The sequence below is a fragment of the Rattus rattus genome, chromosome 5 (assembly GCF_011064425.1).
Source record: "Rattus rattus isolate New Zealand chromosome 5, Rrattus_CSIRO_v1, whole genome shotgun sequence".
NCBI classification, from domain to species: Eukaryota; Metazoa; Chordata; class Mammalia; order Rodentia; family Muridae; genus Rattus; species Rattus rattus.
In genome coordinates this window covers 75062160-75082958 of record NC_046158.1, presented here as the reverse complement: position 1 = coordinate 75082958, position 20799 = coordinate 75062160, and the positions used below count along the sequence as shown (strand labels likewise).

The 20799-nt window shown below is 36.6% G+C and overlaps 1 protein-coding gene across 1 annotated transcript in view; it reads right to left on the bottom strand.

Annotated features, from left to right (window-relative positions):
• Lrrc4c (leucine rich repeat containing 4C) overlaps nt 1-20799 on the bottom strand; it is a 166723-nt gene that overhangs the window by 6548 nt on the left and 139376 nt on the right. The window lies entirely within an intron of this gene.

The following is a 20799-nucleotide window of genomic DNA, read 5'->3' as shown; positions in this document are numbered from 1 at the left end:
ACTGGGCATCAAGCCTTCATAGAAGAACCAAGGGCCTCTCCTCCCATTGATGCCTGACAAGTCCATCCTCTGCTACTTATTCTGCAGGAGCCATAGACCGCTCCACTTTGGTTTGTTGGTTTAGTCCCTAGGAGCACTGGGGGGTCTAGTTGGTTGATATTGTTGTTCTTCCTATGGTGTTGCAAACCCCTTCAGCTCCTTCAGTCCTTTCTCTATCTCCTCCACTGGGGAGCCTGTTCTCAGTCCAATGGTTGGCTGCAAGCATCCACCTTGTCCAAATTCTGTTTCCCAAATATGCTGGTATATGGCAACTCCACAAAGCACAGTTAGTTAAACAGGAGCCACACCTTTAAAGAAAACTGACATTTCTTTTTCAAAGAAGTAATCAATTGCTCATAACTCCTAAGCTAGGGGTGAGACTTGTATATATCTCTCCCATCCATGCTGAAATTTTGTCTGACCTGGGATTATGCAGGCATATTGTATGATGTTAAAACCACTGTGAGTTCAACTTTGTAACTGATCTTTTGTAACAGGGAAACACTATTTCATGATAAACATGAACATAAATATGGGAAACTCTGTTTCCATACTTCTTACTCTTACTACCTTTCTGCTTCTCTTTTGTGATAATCTCTGAGTATTGGGAAAGGGTCATTTAGATGCAGATATTTCATTTATGGATGAATATTTCATAGTCCCTTATTCTCTGAACGTTAATATGTAGTAGGTTGCTAATTGGTGTCTCCTAAATGGAGTTTCTCTCAACCTCAATTCCAAATGGATCAGAGACCTCAATAAACACTACGCCTTGAGACTAATAGAGAAAAATTGCGGATTATGATTGAATTTATACCATGTGAAAGGATTTTCTGAATTGGATCTTGACAGTTCAGTAATTAAGATCAGTAGTTGCCAGATGGGATGGCTATACTTCCTTGTCAAATTGACAACATCTAACATTAACTAATACCTAAGTCAAGTGATCGGGTGCACCTAGGAGGGATCTTTCTTAGTTAAATCTCTTGAATTGGGAATATCCACCTTTAATCTGTATCTTTTGAGATAGAAAAATGCATCTTTAATCTAGGCCACACCTTCTACTGACAACCTAAATAAAAGAAATATACCAAAGAAGCATTGAGCTTTGCCTACTTGCCTTTCTTCTTATCGGTAAGTCTACTTCTTCATTGGCATTAAAACCTACTTCTGCCCGGAAACCGGGAAAGGGAATAACACTCGAAATGTATATAAGAAATACTCAAGTTAATAATAATAAAAATATATATATATAAAAAAAATAAATCTTTTAAAAAGAAAAAAAAAACCTACTTCTTTAATATTCTAGTACATACTAAAGGCCAGCTTGGACATACAGCCTCGTGGACTGAGTAATTGTTGGATTCTTGTACTTTCTGTTGGTATAGAGAGCCATTGCAGCGCTACATGGACCTTGGCCTGTAAGCCACTCCAATAAACATGTTCTTTTCTTTAAATTCTGTTCCACTGAAATCTTTGAGTACTTTATGGGACTGTGAGGAATTAAAATATTTCTTTACAACAAAACAGATCATCATTTGAGTGAAGAGACCATACACCATAGAAAAAATATTTACTACTTATACTTCTAAAATAATACTTGTGTCAGGAATATACAAGATGGGACTGGAGAAATGGCTTAGCATTTAAGAGCACTGACTGTTCTTCCACTGGATCTGGGTTCAACTCCTAACACTCCCATTGCAGCTCACAACTGTGCCTTGATACAAGATTTTAGATCCTCACACCTTAATAGAGGCATGCATGCAGATAAAAGATCAATGCACATAAAATAAATTAAATTTTGAAAAGAATATATAAGGTATGCAAAAAACTGAACACATTCACACACACACACACACACACACACACACACACACACACTTAGAAATTGGGCGAAGACACATTTGTGTAGTTTGGTGTTCTTGTACGACTCTTAACAGTGGGAGCAGAAACTGTTTCTGAGCCTGTTTCCTTGCCTTGGGGATCCTTTTCCTTACTGGGTTACCTGTCTAGCTTTAGTAGAAGAGGAAATGCCTGGTCTTACTGCAACATGATATGCCCTAGCTGGTTGACATTCATGAGGCCAGTCATTTTCTAAAGAGGAAGAGAGGAGGCACGAATGTGAAAGAGGGGACTGGGAGGTACTGGACAGATTGGAGCTAGGGGAAACTGTGAAAAATGTAAAATAAATAAAATTAATGTAAATGTTAATAAAATAAAACTAAAATTAGGACAAGAAACTAAAAGGAGAGTTCTTAGAAAAGAAATGCAAATGAGTGAGAAATGTATTTTTTTTCATATTCAAGTCTTTTGCCATCAAGGAAATACAAATGATAACTACTTTGAGCCTTTTGAGACTTCAACTTACCTATTCAGAATGGATAAGATGAAAAATATAAAAGTTAGCAGATATTTACATGACTGCAGAGGAAAGGAAATGCTCATTCATTGTTTATGGAAATACAAATTGGTAAAACCACTATGGAAATTAGTGTGGAGGATCGCAAAAAGATAGAAAAGCATCCTGCACAGGAAATAATTAAACTACATTCGCCTAAGTACACAAAATCATCCATATAGTCTTACAGAGCAACTTGTTCATTCATGTTCATTGCTGAGGTAGCTACAATAGCTATGAATGGAAACAATTTGGATATCTATCAACTGAAGATTGCATAATAAAATATGATAAATTTATAAATTGAATATTAAAGTAAAATTATGAAATTTATTGTTTAGTGGATGGTTCTGAAATCCAGTTACCTTATGTGAGAAAATCTGACTCAGAAAGAAAAATGGTGCATATCTTTTTCTATTTGGATGCTAGCTTTGTATCTTTAGGTATTTATGCTTCATTTGGAATACCTGTCTATATCAGGAAATTATTAAGATTCTATGAATAGGATATTTTCAAGGGAGTAGAGATACAATGTAAGGATACAATAGAGAAAGAGGAAAAATAGAATGAGTGATTAATTAAGCTGGGGAATGGGAGAGCAGGATTAACCATGATAATGCGTAACTTGCTCTACAGCTTCCTGAAAAAACTCATGGAAACCTTTCTTCTGTAGAAGATTCATATAATATCTAAACCCACATTTAAAAATAAATTAAATATATTTACTATTATATAGGTGTAAAACATCCTTACTAGACACTCTCATACCAGGAATGGATTATTTTGCTTTCGTATTTTGCCAATAGGATCCCCTCGATCACAAAACATTACAAACTACTATCATTTTTTTTTTTATTATGGCCTAGAACTTGGTAATAAAACCATATTGGTTGATGAAACCTCGTCATAAAATTAAGTCATAAAATTTGGAGAAATCAATCTGGTATTGAAGTAGAAGCTTCATTCCTACTGGGTAGCTCTCAAGGATAGAAGGTGCTGTTCACCTTATTAAATGAGAAAAGTTGTGGTTTGCCCTGGAGTTATCTGTATTTTGATGCTAATTCCACTGCCCCAAGGACAGCTGCCTAGTCACTACTCCTGAATCAGGTGACTTCACCAGAACCTTCTCCCCATTGAATTTGTAAAATACAGGTGAGGGGCAGGTACAGGATAGAAGGAGGCCTGTCATTGGAGGAGAAGGAAGGATGGGCGGGAGAGAAGTTTGAAGGAAGAGGAGGAGACTGGAACAGAGAGGAGGAGACAGGAGGGAGAGAGAAGGGGAGAAGCCATGGCAGAACAATGGAGGCTGACCTAAAGATCTCACTCTGTGTATTTACAGGTTGTTATCAATGTTCCTAGGGGATGGTTGGTACTGGGCTTTGTATGTTTACGTGGGCAATTATAACTTATCAATTGGATCTAAGATTATTGTGTTGTGTGTTCTTTTATGTGACAGTTTGAGTGTAGGAAAGTGTGCGGCAGCAGGAGACACTGGGCCGCCGAGGAGTGGGGATGTGTTTCTGCCAAGATAACTAGCAGATATATTGGAGCACCGGGGTGCTGGACCTAACGAGGTAAAAGACAACAATACATTTTTTTATTTTTATATTTTTACAACAACAAAAAGTAGTCAACAATTTCAAACAGCTGTGAAAGCCATGAGCTAAAATAACAGCTACCCTAACAAATTATGCCCAGAGGTACAATAGTGATATAAATGTTACTGGAATCACCGACCTACCCAAGAAAGGACTTAGGTATGATATTTTTGCTATGGCCAGAAACCTATAGCTAGATAATTCACAGACTAGGGAGAATCTTCTTCTATTAGTTTGCTATATGCATAGGCTATTTATTGAGCCAACAGCTAATGACTTATCAGTATAGCCACATAGTATTGTATCTTTCAACCCTTATTCATTGTCTTCAAAGCAGCTCATTCCTTTTCTGGGACTATCCTTTCAGCAAATGATTCATTAGTAGTATTTTTGGTGGTTAGTTGATTGGTTGAGAAAGTCTCATGTATTCCAGAATGATTTAAAATTCTCTATGTACTAATCCTTAAATACTTAGAGTACCCAGAACTACTGATCTTTCTGCCTTTACTTCCCTACTTCTGACATTACAGGTGAGCACTAGTATACCAGGTTTATGAGATACTGGTAAGAGAACCCAGGGCTTCCTGAATGCTAGCAAAACAGTCTTCTCAGTATTACCCCTAGTATAGATGTATAAACATTTTCCTGGAATCTTTCCACAAGGATTTGTATTCTGAGATTAATAAAGTCTTTTACAATAACATGTTATGGCCATCCCCTTACATTATTATATCCTAGAGGCAACCAAATTACCACTGAAAAATTTTCCTCAATCTACTTTCCCAATTTGAATGAAGTAAGACTACATCTTTACAGCTATACTCATTAACATTGTCAAATATTTTTGAGGTGATCTTCACTTTTATCATAGTAAGGAATGAATTCAGCTGTTTTAATTTCTTGAGACAGAGTTGCTTTAAGAATATTTTTGTCATGTGAAAATTAGGCTTTTTTTTTATATTGTAATTGAACATCAACCGAAATCCAATACACCTACGGGGTTTTTGTACAACATTTTCTAATTCTTTCCTTTTTTGAGGAGAATTAAATTCAATAGAACTGACCCCTCAAAAAATTACTGTATTATCTGCCTTTAGAGGAGGATGGTGCTGTGTTTACAGGTGAATAGATTTCTTTTTAAGTTAGGTCTACATGAGTTTTCTCAAAATGGACACATAGAAAACATTTTAAGCACTCCAATCTGCCACTATAGCAGCCATGGGCTTCACATCCTTCACATCAACCAACAGTCATAACCCTGCTGAAGTCCAATTGATTATGGGCACGGACATTCGATTTTAGTATACTTGTCACATCTTTCAAAATATTACTCCCTATCTTCAGCCCAAACATTTATTCATCAAAAAAATATTTCTAGCTTGCACAGCACACATACAACACTTGGCAAGCCAATGTGTAGGCTATATATTGTTAGCTTCTTAAGTAAACATAGACATGATGATGTCTGCTGTTAAAAATTAGTTAATTCTTGGCATTGGACAAAAGTTAGCTGGTTAAATACAAGGAATTGGCAGCTGAGTAGATATAAAATCTTTTTCCTCTCATAAATAACAAAATGGGGTGAGATTGGATTTATAAATGGATATCTAATTCTATATTATGTTTCTGGAATAATTTGAGAGAATAAGATATCTGGAGTTGCAGAAATTTTGTTCAAAAGAAAAGACCTGACAGTGAAGCTGATAGAGCAAAAAAAAAGGAAAACATAAAGTACAAAGAACTTCTTTGAAGTTGTGATGAACAAGTCTACTAAATGACACAGTAATGGTTCTTCCTGTGTACACTTTTAATACTATCAAATCACTTATCCTTGAATATGTAAGGTTTTTTGTTTGTTTACTTCTTTTGTTTTGTTTTCAGGTTATAAGCAACTAAGCATATTTTGATATAACCTATCAATTATCTATCTATCTATCTATCTATCTATCTATTATCTATCTCTACCATCTATCCATCTTCTCTGTATATCTGTCTCCATCTTTCTCTTTCTTTCTCTCTGTCTCTCTGTCTGTCTCACTTGCAATCATCTCATCAAATTAATACCAAAGAAAAAACAAAGGTAGTTGAAAATTCTAATTTCCTACAACATTTGACATATTGAATTATTCTCATTAAATTAACCACAGTTACCCTGATTTGGCTGTAAGAAACTAACTAAAGTTTATTCCCACCATGACAAAAAGATTTTCTGCTGAAAAATTATTTGTCGACATCTTTCATATTTAAAAATGCTAGACGGCTGGAGAGATGGCTAAGCCGTTAAAGGCTAGGCTCACAACCAAAAATATAAAAATGCTAGAGAAAAGAAAAAGGCACAAATTAAGTCACAGAATTACCAAAGGGAGCTCACCTTTTCAATTCAAATTTGTTTTAGCAGTATTTTCTAATGTAGACTACACCCCATTTTTAAATCAAGCTTTGCAAGCATACTGAGCTATCTCTCTTTGAGAAAGGGTACAGATACATGGAGCATTTTAAGGAATATTTTATAGACAAATATGCCCAAGACCAGCCTTAGGTAAGTGTAATGAAAACAGTACAGGTTTTAAATGGCTGCAACTCAGGGACTTGACACATGAAGTCAACAGACAGCTGTTTTTGAAGCACAATGACTTTAAAAATGCTTCTAAGATGATGTTTAGATGTTAGAAAGTATGTTTTATGAGAAAGAGTCTGCTTCTACATTTGAATTTTTAAGAAGCCCTGTCTTATAACTTTGTAATATATGATGAGTGATTAGATGTGACATTAGGATATAATTAAATGAGGAAGCACTGAATATAGATAGAATGTTATAAAAGGAGGGGAGGAGGAGGAGGAGGAGGAGGAGGAGGAGGAGGAGGAGGAGGAGGAGGAGGAGGAGGAGGAGGAGGAGGAGGAGGAGGGATAGCAACCAATTTAATGTTATGCTCTGGAGAATAAAGCAAGGGTTATTTAACCAAGTACACCTGTTGCAGAAGAGTTAAATTTGGACGTGTAACTTGGTTCCACTGGGGTTTGCTGCACATCTGACATAATTGTTCAGATTTATTTCAATGAAAATATTTGAGACAAAAAACCTTGAGAACTTTAAGCATGAAAGGAGACTGTGACAGTATTGTTTTCAAATGTTTCTGACTTTGTGGAGAAGGCACAAAGACAGGGGAAAGAAGGGGACCAGTTTATGGGAAAAGGTGACTTCAATAATCCGTACACCACACATTACTCTAAAATTGCATGGAGCTGATATTCAGTTTGATTGCCTGACAACAGAGTTCCGAAGTTGGAAATTAACCCAGCCTAGTTAACATCTCAAAGAACGGGAAATATAAATTGCACAGAGGCAGGACTGAGATGGTATAGAAATTATCATCCTGAAGTCATACACGAATCATCTCTGCTGCTCAAATCTACAGGGTGAATTGTGTGAAAGGAGAAGTAAGCATGCCAGTAATAACGGCCTCAGTTATTTTACAACCTAGAAACGTATTTAAGTGTATGGGGGAGAATTTCTAGTTTCTCACAGCAGTATTGAGTGGAATAAAAGCCAGATTTGGAGTGAAATGACTTCTGTTAGAGGGTTAGTTTACTGCTATTATTCAGTTGATCTTTACTAAAAGGGCCTTTTGTGAGCTGTATTTTCCTAACTAGGCATGGTAAGGTAGGCACAGTGAAGACTGCATGAATTAAATAGCATAGCATGCACGGAAACCTGCCTCTGTCCCTCTATCAATGCTAGTAACATATACCACGTAGCAAAAATGTACTTTTCGTTGACTTGTCTTTTTTTCCTGTATTCACACCATGCCAGACACTGCTCTCCTATCAGCACACCTAAACATAGCCTAGCATTTCCCTTTTTATCCATGACATTTTCATTTTTAACTTGGACACCCCTAAAGTATCTTATCAGGTTCTCTCTTTTCACAATTGGCTGGTCATATCTAATCCTCCATGAAACATGTTTAGTGCATTTTAAATATATAAATATGTTTTTGTCATTCCTTCCTTGAAATTCTTATTTTCCCTTATATTCTTGTAAACTGATGCAAAATATGTTTCTAATTCATTCTTTGCTCTTTTCATTTTATTGTAATCTTTATTTCTTCAACGTCATGGACCTTTCTTAATTTTCTTAATGTTTCAACTTGATGTAATTTTTACGTTTAGAGTAGGATTCCCAACTTGCAATATGTCACATTTTATTTGATAATTGAGAGTAACATCAAGAAGTTTTTACCTACTCAGAATGTCATTGTAAGTTACTATGCCTAGTCACTCCCCGTAAAATTTTAAAATATTTCAATTTCATCAAAGTGTCAATATTAACTATTTTCTTCGATACATGCATGATTCTCTTACTGCCTATTGAGTCTTGATGCAAGGTTAATTATCAAAACAGAGATGTAGTCACATAGTAGTAGTTCCCTGAAATTATACTGTTCATGTATTAAAGCATGCATCCATGAATGAATGGGTAAGTTGATGAATGCAGAGTGTAGACAGTTAAGACTGTAAGCCCACTGATCCTGGGAAACGGGCGCCTATTGATGGAGCCTCAGCCCCTGGTAGATTCCAATTACTATAGCAAGGATTTCATCCATTTCTGAGTTGATCTCTTTCTGGCTTGTAGTTACTGTCATATGAACCTTGATACACCAAAGAGCTGGAACAACTTAGCAAATTTAAGATCGTCTCATTGCCTCTTTGCTCATGCATGCTTTGTGGATGGAGAAAGTAGAGAAGATTTTCCTCTTTTTCCTTTTTCCTTTATTGTTATCCTTGGCAGCCCTGTTTGATGTTTGACCAAACAATGCCCTCTGCTGTTTGTGCCTAAAATAACATGGCTGCCTCAAAATTGCTACTTTCAGGAAGGAGAGTCTTTCCATGATTTGCTGCACAAGACTTCTCTCTACATTTCGGGACTGGATAGTAGTGTTCACTGCTTGGTTCCAGCTACTGTTTTTTTTTCCTTTCCTTTACTTTTTCTTCCACACTTACTTTTTTTTAAAAGCAGAGGATAAGAAATGATATAGTCCGTAAAGGCGAATGATCTTTAAAGGGCATGGCCTCTTAATCATTGCAAAATGTGCTTCATAGAAACATTAGGATCATTTTTTTCTTAAAATCCATGAAAGAAAATTTCTGTGAGCCTTTGACACAATGCAAAACAGCACATTTCAATAGATGAGCAGGCTAAGGAGTCAGTCACAGCTCCAACTTTATATTAGCAAGAAAAAGTCAACCTCATCTAAATCTAAAAATACACACACACAATCAGTATCCTCTTGGCAAAGCTAAACATAAAATTAATTAGGTATTGGTTTCCCTGTGTGCTTCCCTTCTTATGATGCAAAGAAAATCAAGATAGCTGGTGTGAACCTTCTGTCAGGGTATGAATCCTTTAGATCATATCCACTTTTTGAAATTGATTATTTATGAAAATATAAAATATACATGACTGAGTTGTTTCACAAATTAGGTAGTAGGATTAGAGTTGTTCAGTACTATGTTTGTATTTTTATAACAACTATTTGTTTAGCAAAATGCTTAGTCAAAGCAGGGAGTTGGATCTCAAAGTCTCAAAGCCCAAATTCTTCTCCGTATTTGATTCTTCTGGTTATGCAATCAGAATTCTCCAGCTGTTAGAAATCTGCATAGCACATCGCGAGCACCATCCTTTGTGTGAATGCTATAACATCTGTGACCCGAAGACCCTGCTTTCTCTTCTCTTTTTCTTCAGGTTCACACTACACCAAATGATCAGTGCCTATTTCTCCTTATCTCAAAGTTATTTTCTTTTCATATTTTCCCAAAGTAATTGTTCACAGTCATAGCTTTTGCTTCAAGTAACTGAAATTATTATCAGATGAGAAACTAGGCAACAAGTGTACAAATAAATATACCTGACAATAAATTACTTGGTCCTTTACTGAATGCACCCACTAGATGCCAGTAGCAATCCCAGAAGTAAAAACTACAATGTCTTCCAGTATTCCAGACAGCCCCCTGTAGGTCCAAATCATCCCTGATAAACAATGCCTTAGCATGGTATGTGAGGTGTTCACTCCAAGGTGCTGTATCTCATTGTTGTCCCCATCTTGTTTACTAAGGTTCTTACTACAGTAATAGTGGCATTCAGTTCAATTTAGATCCTCCTACATTTCCTCTTTAGATATTTTTCTTCTTTTGGCTTTGAATGTCTCACTCTGATTATTCATTTAGATATGTCCAGCCAGAACCTATTTACCATAACCAACTCTCTTCTATCTCATGATTTTTACTAATTCATCTTCCCCTAGTGGTCAGTAAAGCCAAGATTAAAACTTACCAAATTTATTTATAAGATCAATGTTTGTCTAGGTGCCCATCCCATTTATTTATTCACAAGTGTCTGAAAGAATAGACTGGATTCCATCTAGCTATTTAATAAATAGTTGTTACATTGAATTATTGACTATATAACAGATTTGATTCTAAGTTAGGAACCATGTAGATAAAGCTGTCTTGTAATAATCGATACCTAAAGGCTATTAATAAAACTCTGGTGAACCAAGAAGTCTTAAGTTATTTCTGTTATCCGTAAAATTAGTGAAAGATAGACTAGATGATTATTTCTTATAACTTCCACAAAAGAAGCCTAAAACGTGAATGAATTAAGAATGTAAACAAGTGAATCCGATAGTAAGTATTTAAGTAGGACATTGAAAGCAGTAAAGATGAACTATAGCCTAAATCCCCTACACAGACTGCCAGACATTGGTGCACATTCAGTGCATAAGTATTGACTGCATGAAAAAGAAAGAGATGACCTCAAAGAAAAGTTGTTTGTTATCAATGTTCAATTATTCCAACAACTAAGCAAACACAACTGAAAAACAAATTTATGAGATCTATGTGTCTGCCCTGTTTTTCTGTGAAACTGCTGTGAATTTGTATTTCTTGATTTCTATTCTATGCTATTATGGTGACAGAAGACTTAATAAAGAGAAAAATTAAGAGGGTGTTTAAATATTTGATATTTGTTTTGTTTATATTGTCTCTTCTGTGTTTATTCCTGACAGCTTCAGTTCATCTATTGCAGCTTACTGGAATCTGCCTATCTCAATCTGATATTATATCAAGTGAATCATACTATTGAGTCTTCAAAATATTACTAAAACTATGGTAACACCGTGGTTCCCAATAATTTTGCTAGTTGATTTTAAGTCATTTGTACAATCTTTGAAATTTTATGACTTTTGTTTAAATGTGATTCTATATATATATATATTACAAAGTAATTATTAAGTGAATCAGAGAATCTATGGTTCGAAAATGGGTACATTCTATGCACAAAGATTGGGGATGTCTGTTGGGGTGGGAAGTTGGGGGTGGGTACCTCCTGTGGAGACAGCTGGTGGGAGGAGGAGGTGTGGAATGTGGAACAGTCAGAGGGGGGACCAAGAGGACATAAAATCTGAACTGTAAAAAAAAGATTAAATAAAAATTTTTAAAAAATAATTTATCGCAGTGGGATCTCCCTTTGTGTCAATTAGTTATGTTTGGCTCTAAGTGTGTGTAGTGCTGTATTGGGATGAGATATTGACTTCTGTGAGTAGGATGAAAGAATTAAATCCACTTCCTCAGCAAGTTTTCAGGAAAAATATCTACAGGAAAATTCTTGGGATGTAGATTGCTGTGGTGTCACATGTATTTGCCATGTACCCTAAATACTGACAGTACAGTCAGTCAGTTATTCTATGTCACAATAGACAATAGACAAAACAGACAATAATAGAGCCCACATGGAGGAAGAGAAAATAAGATACTGGAGAAATTTGCACAGTGGAGGAATGTGACTGTGTCTGTTCCAGAACAAATTTCACATGAGTATAGTGTATTACTAAAGGGGTATTGGCACTCACAATTACATTACTGTTTACTTATCTTTCAGGCTGATGGTCATCGCCATGACTGGTGTCAAATGAAGAAATATTCATGTCATTGACATCAGGGAAGAACAATGATGAGAATCAATGAACAATGATATTTTGTAAAAAGAATATAACAAAATCCCCAAACAAGCCATCAAGCAACCTAGCAAACAAGCCTTCATATAGGATATTGAGGAAAGATACATTTTAGAAGGTGGGCACAGATTTTAGCCTCCCTGGATATGAAATGGGATGAGTTCCTTTAGACTTTGCAAGTGAGGATGGTGAATGAGGATGAAAAGATAGAAAACAAGTCCAATTGTGTGGTGTTGAGGAAAACTATTTGGAGAAAGTAGGTCACTGGGTTATGTTTGAGGGTGTATATCTCGATCCCAGGCCCTTCCTGTTCCTCTCTTCTTCCTAGCCACCGTGAGGTGAACAGAATAAGACACATGTTCCCACCTTTGGCCTAAAGCAAAGATTCCAGGAACCATGAACTGGCTAATCTAAAATAAACCTTTCTTGTCTTGTTTCTCCAGATATGCTGTCGTGACTGAAACCTAACACAAGGTCATTTTTCTCAAAAAGATAAACACTAAAATGTGACTAACTTGAACTAATATGTGACTCTGGTTAAGACCAGAATTTTTAAGTACAATGAACAGATTTGTAAAATGGCCTGTTAATCTCATCAGTCTAATTACACGTTAAAAGATAATATGTTTTATATTTGGATTAAATAAGATATATTTTATAGTTTATTTTCACACACACACACACACACACACACACACACAAATACACACACAAAAGAAAACAAGTCCAAGCTTCTCAGATTGTGCTAACTAGAGTAGCCCAAAGGAACTCAATATCCGGATATTTTCTTTTATTTCCACTTATTTGATATACGTATATTTATATATGGCATATGTATTAACTCAAAATGATTGGTTTTTATTAATCTCTCTCATATATGTGCATATTTAACGTATGTGTGTGTGTGTGTGTGTGTGTGTGTGTGTGTGTGTATAAAACAAAATACCAAATAAGAAAGTAATGAATAACAATTTTTTCTGACCTTATTCAGGTAAGTGAAAGCTTTTGAACAATCTAACAAGTTCATCCAGAAAGTCCTTAGCAAGGCAGGCAAAGAAGAATCTGATTTCAGAGTTGGTAATGCAGTTAATGGCCTTGATGCCTATGCTTCCTTTGGATTGATGACTAGCTGGGAGGAATTGATAGTCATTAACCCCCAACTGCTCATTAATCCTTAGGAAATGCCTTGTGTCAAGGTCATCATTGCCTCCATAGACTGAAAACAAACAAAGCAACAATAGCACCCAAAAGGCATATGGATTTTTGTAATGAGTAATGCAATTTAAATTGCTACGTGAGGCAATCTGAAGAGAATAAATAGCATGCGTACAGAGTCATTCAGATTGTAAAAACCACCTTCCAATGTTTTCCTCAGTACTTACTTCCTTGTTCATTATTAAAGAGTACATAGCTCCAATTTCCTAGACAGTAACCAAAGCTATATATATAAAACCCCTAGCAAAAATCATTAAACATATCTAGGATTCATTTTATGGTAGCATTGAGAAAGAGAATTTTTAAAGTTCCCTTCAGCACTGTTAATATATGTCTAAGCATGCTTACCAACACACCACCCAGAGGGAATTTCTGAAATTCTGTAAGTCTCCCTCATTGATCATTTGAAACAGAATACTAAAACTAGCCTAGCAGAGATGATTGAGTCATAAAGCAATGCTATGCCCCACACTGAATGAGTGAGTGTTGTTAGTGGATAATTATTAGTTCAGAGAGAACCAGCAGGGTTTAGCAGTCAGGAAGACCTTGCAGACCTGAGATAGAGTAACATACCTTGATTATAATGAGAAAAACACCTAGTGTTCTGAGGCAGAGACAGACAGACATTGCCCTCTGTAATGTTTGTTGAGTGCCCACTGAGAGCCAGGCAATGTACTCACCTATTCATGTTTATGCCCACATATCTAAGGATGCAACAGCATAGGACAGTAGACAAGTGACTGCCCAAGGATTTACACAAAACTCTAGAAAAATTTGAACAGTTATAGCTCTACTAATAGTGAAGAAGGTAATGAATCGGGACAGAAAAAGGGTGGTTTGAAAGCAAATACCAGTTAGGTAGCAAGAGCGTGAAGGCAAATGTGAATGGGAGAAAGCAAGGACGTGTAGTGAAGTGGAGTGGAATAGAAACTAGGAGGAATGAAACAATCCCAATGGTGAAAACACACACACACACAACACACACACACACACACACACACACACACACACACAGACGCACACACGCACGCACACACACACACACACACACACACGCACGCACACACACACACACACACACACACACACGCAGTTGTGCATGCTCTATATAAAGGAATTAAAGTGACTTTTTAGTCTTCATGACAGGAGGATAGGAAACTGAGGAGAGCATATTTAAGGCAGAGCAAGGCAACAGTAGTATGTATTGAGAACAGGAAACTAACAGTGTCCTTCCTAAAAACTTCTGAACCAATGATGGCCTGGGGTAGATATCATGATCTTAAAATCCAGCCTGATACAATGTCATGGTTTTTCTGTATCTACCTTGGAAATTTCAGAAACTCGTGTTTCGATTTCATCAGAACTCCTGAGCTCATGTTATTAGATGTTCTGACTTTTGTACAGTTCTGTGTCTAAAACACAGGAGGGGCAAGTCCTGGATATCTAGTTTAGCCTCTTACTGAATCTCTAGGCCACACATCTTATAGTTTAGCATGACTTAAGAGTTTAATAAATTCAGTAAAATGACCCACAGAAGCCTGATAAAGAAACTCTTTAATTGAGTCTGTGTTTATGAGATCTAAACAAGGGAAGGAAATAGAACAGACTTTCTGTGATTTCCAGGCAATGCATTTAATCAGAATGCAGATAGCAGGGATGTCCTCCTAATTGGAACTGGAAACTGGTTTCAAGTAACCTCAACCCTGTTAACAGTGCATAATGAGGAAACCTCTGTGATGACAAGTCAGATAACGGAAATGACTGGAATCAGTGATTTCTTTGTTTCACCTTAATGACCACAAAAGAGGAAACCATTCAGCAAATGCAGACATCTGAAAATTGGATTCTTATTTATTGTTTTTGAGGCAGCCCTGCTTTCACATTAGCCTTAGGTTGTGCACATTGGAAGTGAGTGGCCCCACTGCACGGCCTTGTATTTGCTCTCAAGTTGTCATTGAGACTTGAGAGCTGAGGACTCAGTTTTAATATTAATGGGTTTCCCTTAACATAGCACCTTACAAAGTAAAAACACCTTGTGTTTCTCTGCACTCATTGTACCTCTAGTGTATATATTGCAGTAAAGATGGCAAAAGAAACATTTAGACATATGCATGAAAAATACTAAACAAGGATGTACCCCTCAGCATCTTGAAGGGACAAGGAAGGAGGCCAGGGTATGCTGTTCTTTCAATCGTCAGTAGTTAATCCACTTTTGTTACTTTAGATAAAAATCCCTTCGTGGTTGCTTCTCCCACCATCTGTCTTTGTTCTCTGAAGAGTTCATTTAAAAAACACACACACACACACATTCCATTTTAAAAAGAGCCAGAGGGTGGGAGGCTCATTGTAAAACCCTGGAAATGACATTACAATGGCAATTATGGATACATAATAGCGATTGCATAGGATGTACAAAATAAACAAACAAACAAACACACACACACACACACACGCATGCATGCATGCACACACATGCACATGAAAGGAGAGGAGAGAGTGTAAAAGAGAGGCAGCAAAAGGACTGGTTGTGAGGAATAAGTGGGTCATGAGCTGTGGGAGGGGAAACAAGATAACTGAGTAGGGGGATGCGTTCACAATACATTACATGCACTTAAGCAACAACAACAGAAAGAACAAAAATGCCTTAGAAAGCACAAGGCACCATCGAATATGGATATTCCAGATATTGGGTGAAAATAATGTAACTCAGACTTTGTCTGCCATTCAGAAAACAATACATGCTTTATTTCTATGCCAAGTGCATAGTAGAAAGATAAAGGTAAGGAAAACCTAAGTAAAAATCACCACAAAAATGTAAAGGCTGGTGAGGGTGGCTGTTGCTCTCGAGTTGCCTATTCCCACTCTCAAAGCTGCAACCACCAAGGACAAGGACAGACCAGATATGCAGAAAAATGTGAAACTCTAATGTCAGTGTTTGGAAACCAGCTCTGCCTACAGGTAAAATGTGGCCCACAATTGTATATGAAGTGCTAATAAAACAATTCAGCAATCATTTCTTAAGTATTATCTTTGTATTTCTTTCATTGTTCTTAAAGCTTTCATATTTTGAAGAATTTCACACATGAATAAACTCCATTTACCTATACCTCTCTTTCTCTCCTTTCTTACTCTTCCTATTTTCTCCACCAACTCTTACGACTTCTTCTACGATGATTATTATCAAACACACACACGCACACACACACAAAACTACCTATTCGAGTTAGTGTCATCTACAAGCTTATGTGGTTAGGGATGTCCACATGACCACTTGGCAATGCATAACCCATGAAAGACTTTGTCTCTGGCGACAATTGCTTCCTTTTCCCTTAACAACCTAACTGCTTGTAGCCTCCATCTACAGTGGCCCTTCTGAAGTTTTCTACATTGGCATGTCAAGGTAACATGAAGACAGCCAAATGTCTATATTTAATTCATGGATGACAATTATAAGCTTCTATTTATAATTAATTTTCATATAAAAACTAAAATATGAAATTAAACCACACTTTTATGATTGTCAATGGTATCATGGATCATGTTACATGGATAAGGAATCCTAATAGACAGGAGTTCTTGGACAGATGGGCTGGCTGGTTTATATGCTTGCACTACAGTGAATAGCACGGCTATCTATGGGACTGTCTGTGTGGTTTAAGGCATTCTAACATATAACTTTAAATTAGACATCTGATTTAAAATGGAGCTTGTGGCTTATGACAATTCTTCTAACAGTTATATAGGAGTATCATAATGAAGCATTTACAGGTGCACAGCAGTAAAAGGAGCACCAATAACCCACAAAGTTATACGACAATGTCCTGATTAACCCTGTATACCTGGGTTTTTCCATGGATGTATGTCTTAATAGTACTTTACAAATAATTGCTTTCACGAGGAGTCTTGTCTCAGTGAGCTTGGTTCTAGCTGTACTTCCTCATGTTTCATCACAGAGATTCTTACTAATTCTTCAGTTATCCAGCATCCTTTACCAGTGATAATTTAGTTGTTTAGTTCTTTAAAAATGTATTTTTTACTTTTTTTTTCTCCAACCCACAGTGCTTACTCATATTGCTAAACAAAATCAACACCTTGTCCATCCTGTGGCTTCATTTTCCAGTTCTTTGGGAGCATGAGGAAACATTTCGTCACAGGTCTGAGACAGATGCACATATCTGTCCTCTCCTTTCTTTGCCTCCAGCCCAACATATTATCTTCCTCTCACCTTCACTAGAAAGATGAACTCTAAATCATATCAGTTGGCATTTAGCCCATACATCTTGGAAGAGAAGACATAAATTAGAAATAATGAATTTGAGGTGTTTACCATTGGAAAAGTCTCCTAGAAATAGGATAAAGTCAGCTCTCTCATTCAGGATACTAGGATCATATTCTCAGCAACTCTGAAGCTCTATTTTGTATCCTTCTCAGTAGGTTTTTTCTTCTGCCATTGCTTTCATGTTATTTTAATTTTCATAAACCTTTTATGAGATTATTTTAAACTATATATATTAAGTTTAACTTGGAGATTGTTTTTGTTTGATATTTTTCTCTACTTTGAATCCATATTGAGAACGAAAAGCATAAGAAAAATGGAGAAAGTGAGATTGACAGAAGTTATAGCCCATAGTGCATGTTTTTACAGAAGTTAAGTAGCATATATATATGTTATTTTATATATATATATATTCCTGAATAGTTCCAAGAATTATGACTCATGATGCTACCATATAAATGAGGAATCAAATATTGCACGTTTGAATTTTATACCCAGTGGTATAGCTAGTGATTGATCCCATATCTGTCTAAATCTTTTCCTTGAACTGCTATAACATATATGTGATGTTTAGGTACTGTGGTTCCAAATAACTATATAAACTTTGCATAAAGCAGAAACCACCTTTTCAACTTCCTTATGAAGTCAGAGGGAAAGAGTGCTCTTATAATTTACGGCTGCATTGATGACTAATTCTTCCTTTGACACTTCAGCTGACATTTAATTCAGATGCTAGAGGCTACCACTTAGCTATATTACTAGGCCCTCACACTTGTTTTTATATTTTATTTTGAGATAAGGTGCCATTGAGTTTTCCAGACTGGTCTTTTTATCCCTGTATAGATAGACAGGACCGGCCCAAACTCACTATATAGATCAGACTGCCGTTAAAATTGAGACTATCTGGACTCAGCCTTCTGAGTAATTAGGATGACAGGCTGGTGTCCCAAGGCATAATTGAATTATTACCTTTAAGCCTAGTAAAACCCCATGGTTTAGATGTGTTCACATTCATGCTGTTTTTGTGAAACTAAGATTGCATACTTCCACACCTCTCTATGTTGCTGTAATCACTCGGGGTGCAGTCTAAACTTGTACCATCAGGTTCATTTCTTTTTAGTGAAGTTTGTTAGTTGACAACTTACACAAAAACACCTAACAAAGTCTCTGGATCCTGATAGTATGTTTTTTTCTTTCCCAGAACAACTATTCCATTCTCCTGTATTAATATAATCAAATGTGATCCTGCTGCCTTCTGAAAGTTGAGGCTGAGAAAAACATTCCACCTCACTTGGATAAATCAAGGAATAATCACGGCTGAAGAAGAAAGTGGATCTTGATACATGCACCACAAACTTGTAACCAGAGTTTCCTTCCTGCCAGCATGCATTACATTGGTAAACTTCACTCTCAATTCTTTTTATTTTTGAAGAAAAACATTTCCAGCTAATAACACAATTACACTTAAGTATCAGAGTGCATTTTAGTATTATTGCATTTGTTAAATCTAACTGAGTCCAAATTACTTCCTCGATGTTAATAAGAGACAGAGAAAGGGAAAAGCAGGAGAAGGGGGAAGAGGAGGAAGGGTTGAGGGACAAAGAGAGGGAGGAGCAGACCTGGAGCAAGTGATGGTTTTAAGGGTTTAATGAAGCAAAGAAGATTCACATGCACGATGATGGAGAGAAAAATAGAGTTATCAAAGCTCCATATAGCCTCAAGCCCAATGAATGTCAGTTAAACTTGCTGCCCACAGTTTCTATGGAAACTCCTTAAGTTAAGAATGGAGCACAGACATTTTTGGACTGCAATCCTAAAGCTGTTTATTTAATTATAATGGAACATGAGACTGTTAAGGACAATACTATTATCATAGTGATAGCATTTAGGAATCAACAAATGGGTTTTGCAAAATAAAGTGCTGATTTTAAAAAAGCTGTTAACTTCATGTTAATGCCATGTGAATAAAAGGTGCCTTGTATTTACAGGACTTCACACATTATTTCCCTCAGGCGAACCCCAAATTAACCAAATGACATTCGTTGAAAAGAGAGTTCTTCAGAGGCTTCATGCCAATTATACCCCCCCTTCGCCCAGTGAACAAAACCAAGGTCACAGCATATTTTCAATTAAACCCAAGATAGTACCAAAGTGCAGCACAGCTGGAAAAGCCAGCACATTATTACCCTATAGATCATTTGTGAGCAATGAATAGGTCTCCAGTGCTTTTCTGTTTTATAGGCATTTGAATATAAAAATAAAGAAAATAGCTTCAGACCAGCTTTCGCCTTCCAAAATAAACAAACATTTTCAGGGCATTGTGCCTTGTGGCCAGAGGAAAAAAAATTATTTCAAGTAATCAGAATTTCTCTGGTCTTTAATTTGACCACAGAGATCCATTTGATTGATGGATTTTTTCATTTCTTCCTTCTTTTCCTAAGCAAATCTGTCTTTTTTTTTTTTTAAGTACACAATGTCAGTGCCAGTGCTAAGGGACAGAGAAGGCAGGATATTATACACTCTCCCCTTCATTTATTATACACTTGCTCCAGACTAATAATTGACTGATTTGGTCACTATACTGTAATGTGGAATGAATATGATTTACAGGCACTGGATAAAGTTGGCCTCCTCCAGGAGATTGCAATTTAGTAAGACAAAGGGATGCATAATCATAAAGAAAGAGTCTTTATCCAGCCTTCTGCCTCGTGGCCTTAGGCCTCCATAAGTAGGATTATCATTGTGGCTGTTGTGGTCATAGAAAGTAAAAAAAAAAAGTGTGTGTGTGTGTGTGTGTGTGTGTGTGTGTGTGTGTGTGTGTGTGTGTGTGTGTGTTTGTGAGAGGGGGGAAGGGAGAGGGAGAAGGGGAAGGGGAGGGAGAGGGAGGGGCTATTCATTGGAGGAATTATGATTGGTGGTCTATCAGGGCTGTTCTCAGAGGAGAGCCACATAAAAGTTGTGCTTACAAACCCCAAGACCTATGCAAAAATATTTATTCTACACAATGTTGTGAAGGAAGAGTGTTTCACAAGACAAGCTATTCTCAAGGTCAGTTATCTCTCAGGAAGCACTATGCCTATCTCAAAAGGAAACCTACACAGAATCAGAAAATAAGACTCAGCGGACAGGTTATTTCTGCCATTTTGTAGGGCTTTGTTGTTGTTGTTATTGTTGTTTTAACTCAGTTCCTTTTTGTAGTGGCTGGGCTTCCTACAAATTGCTTCAGCAGGGGAAGTCTGTCATTGCTGTTATCGGATT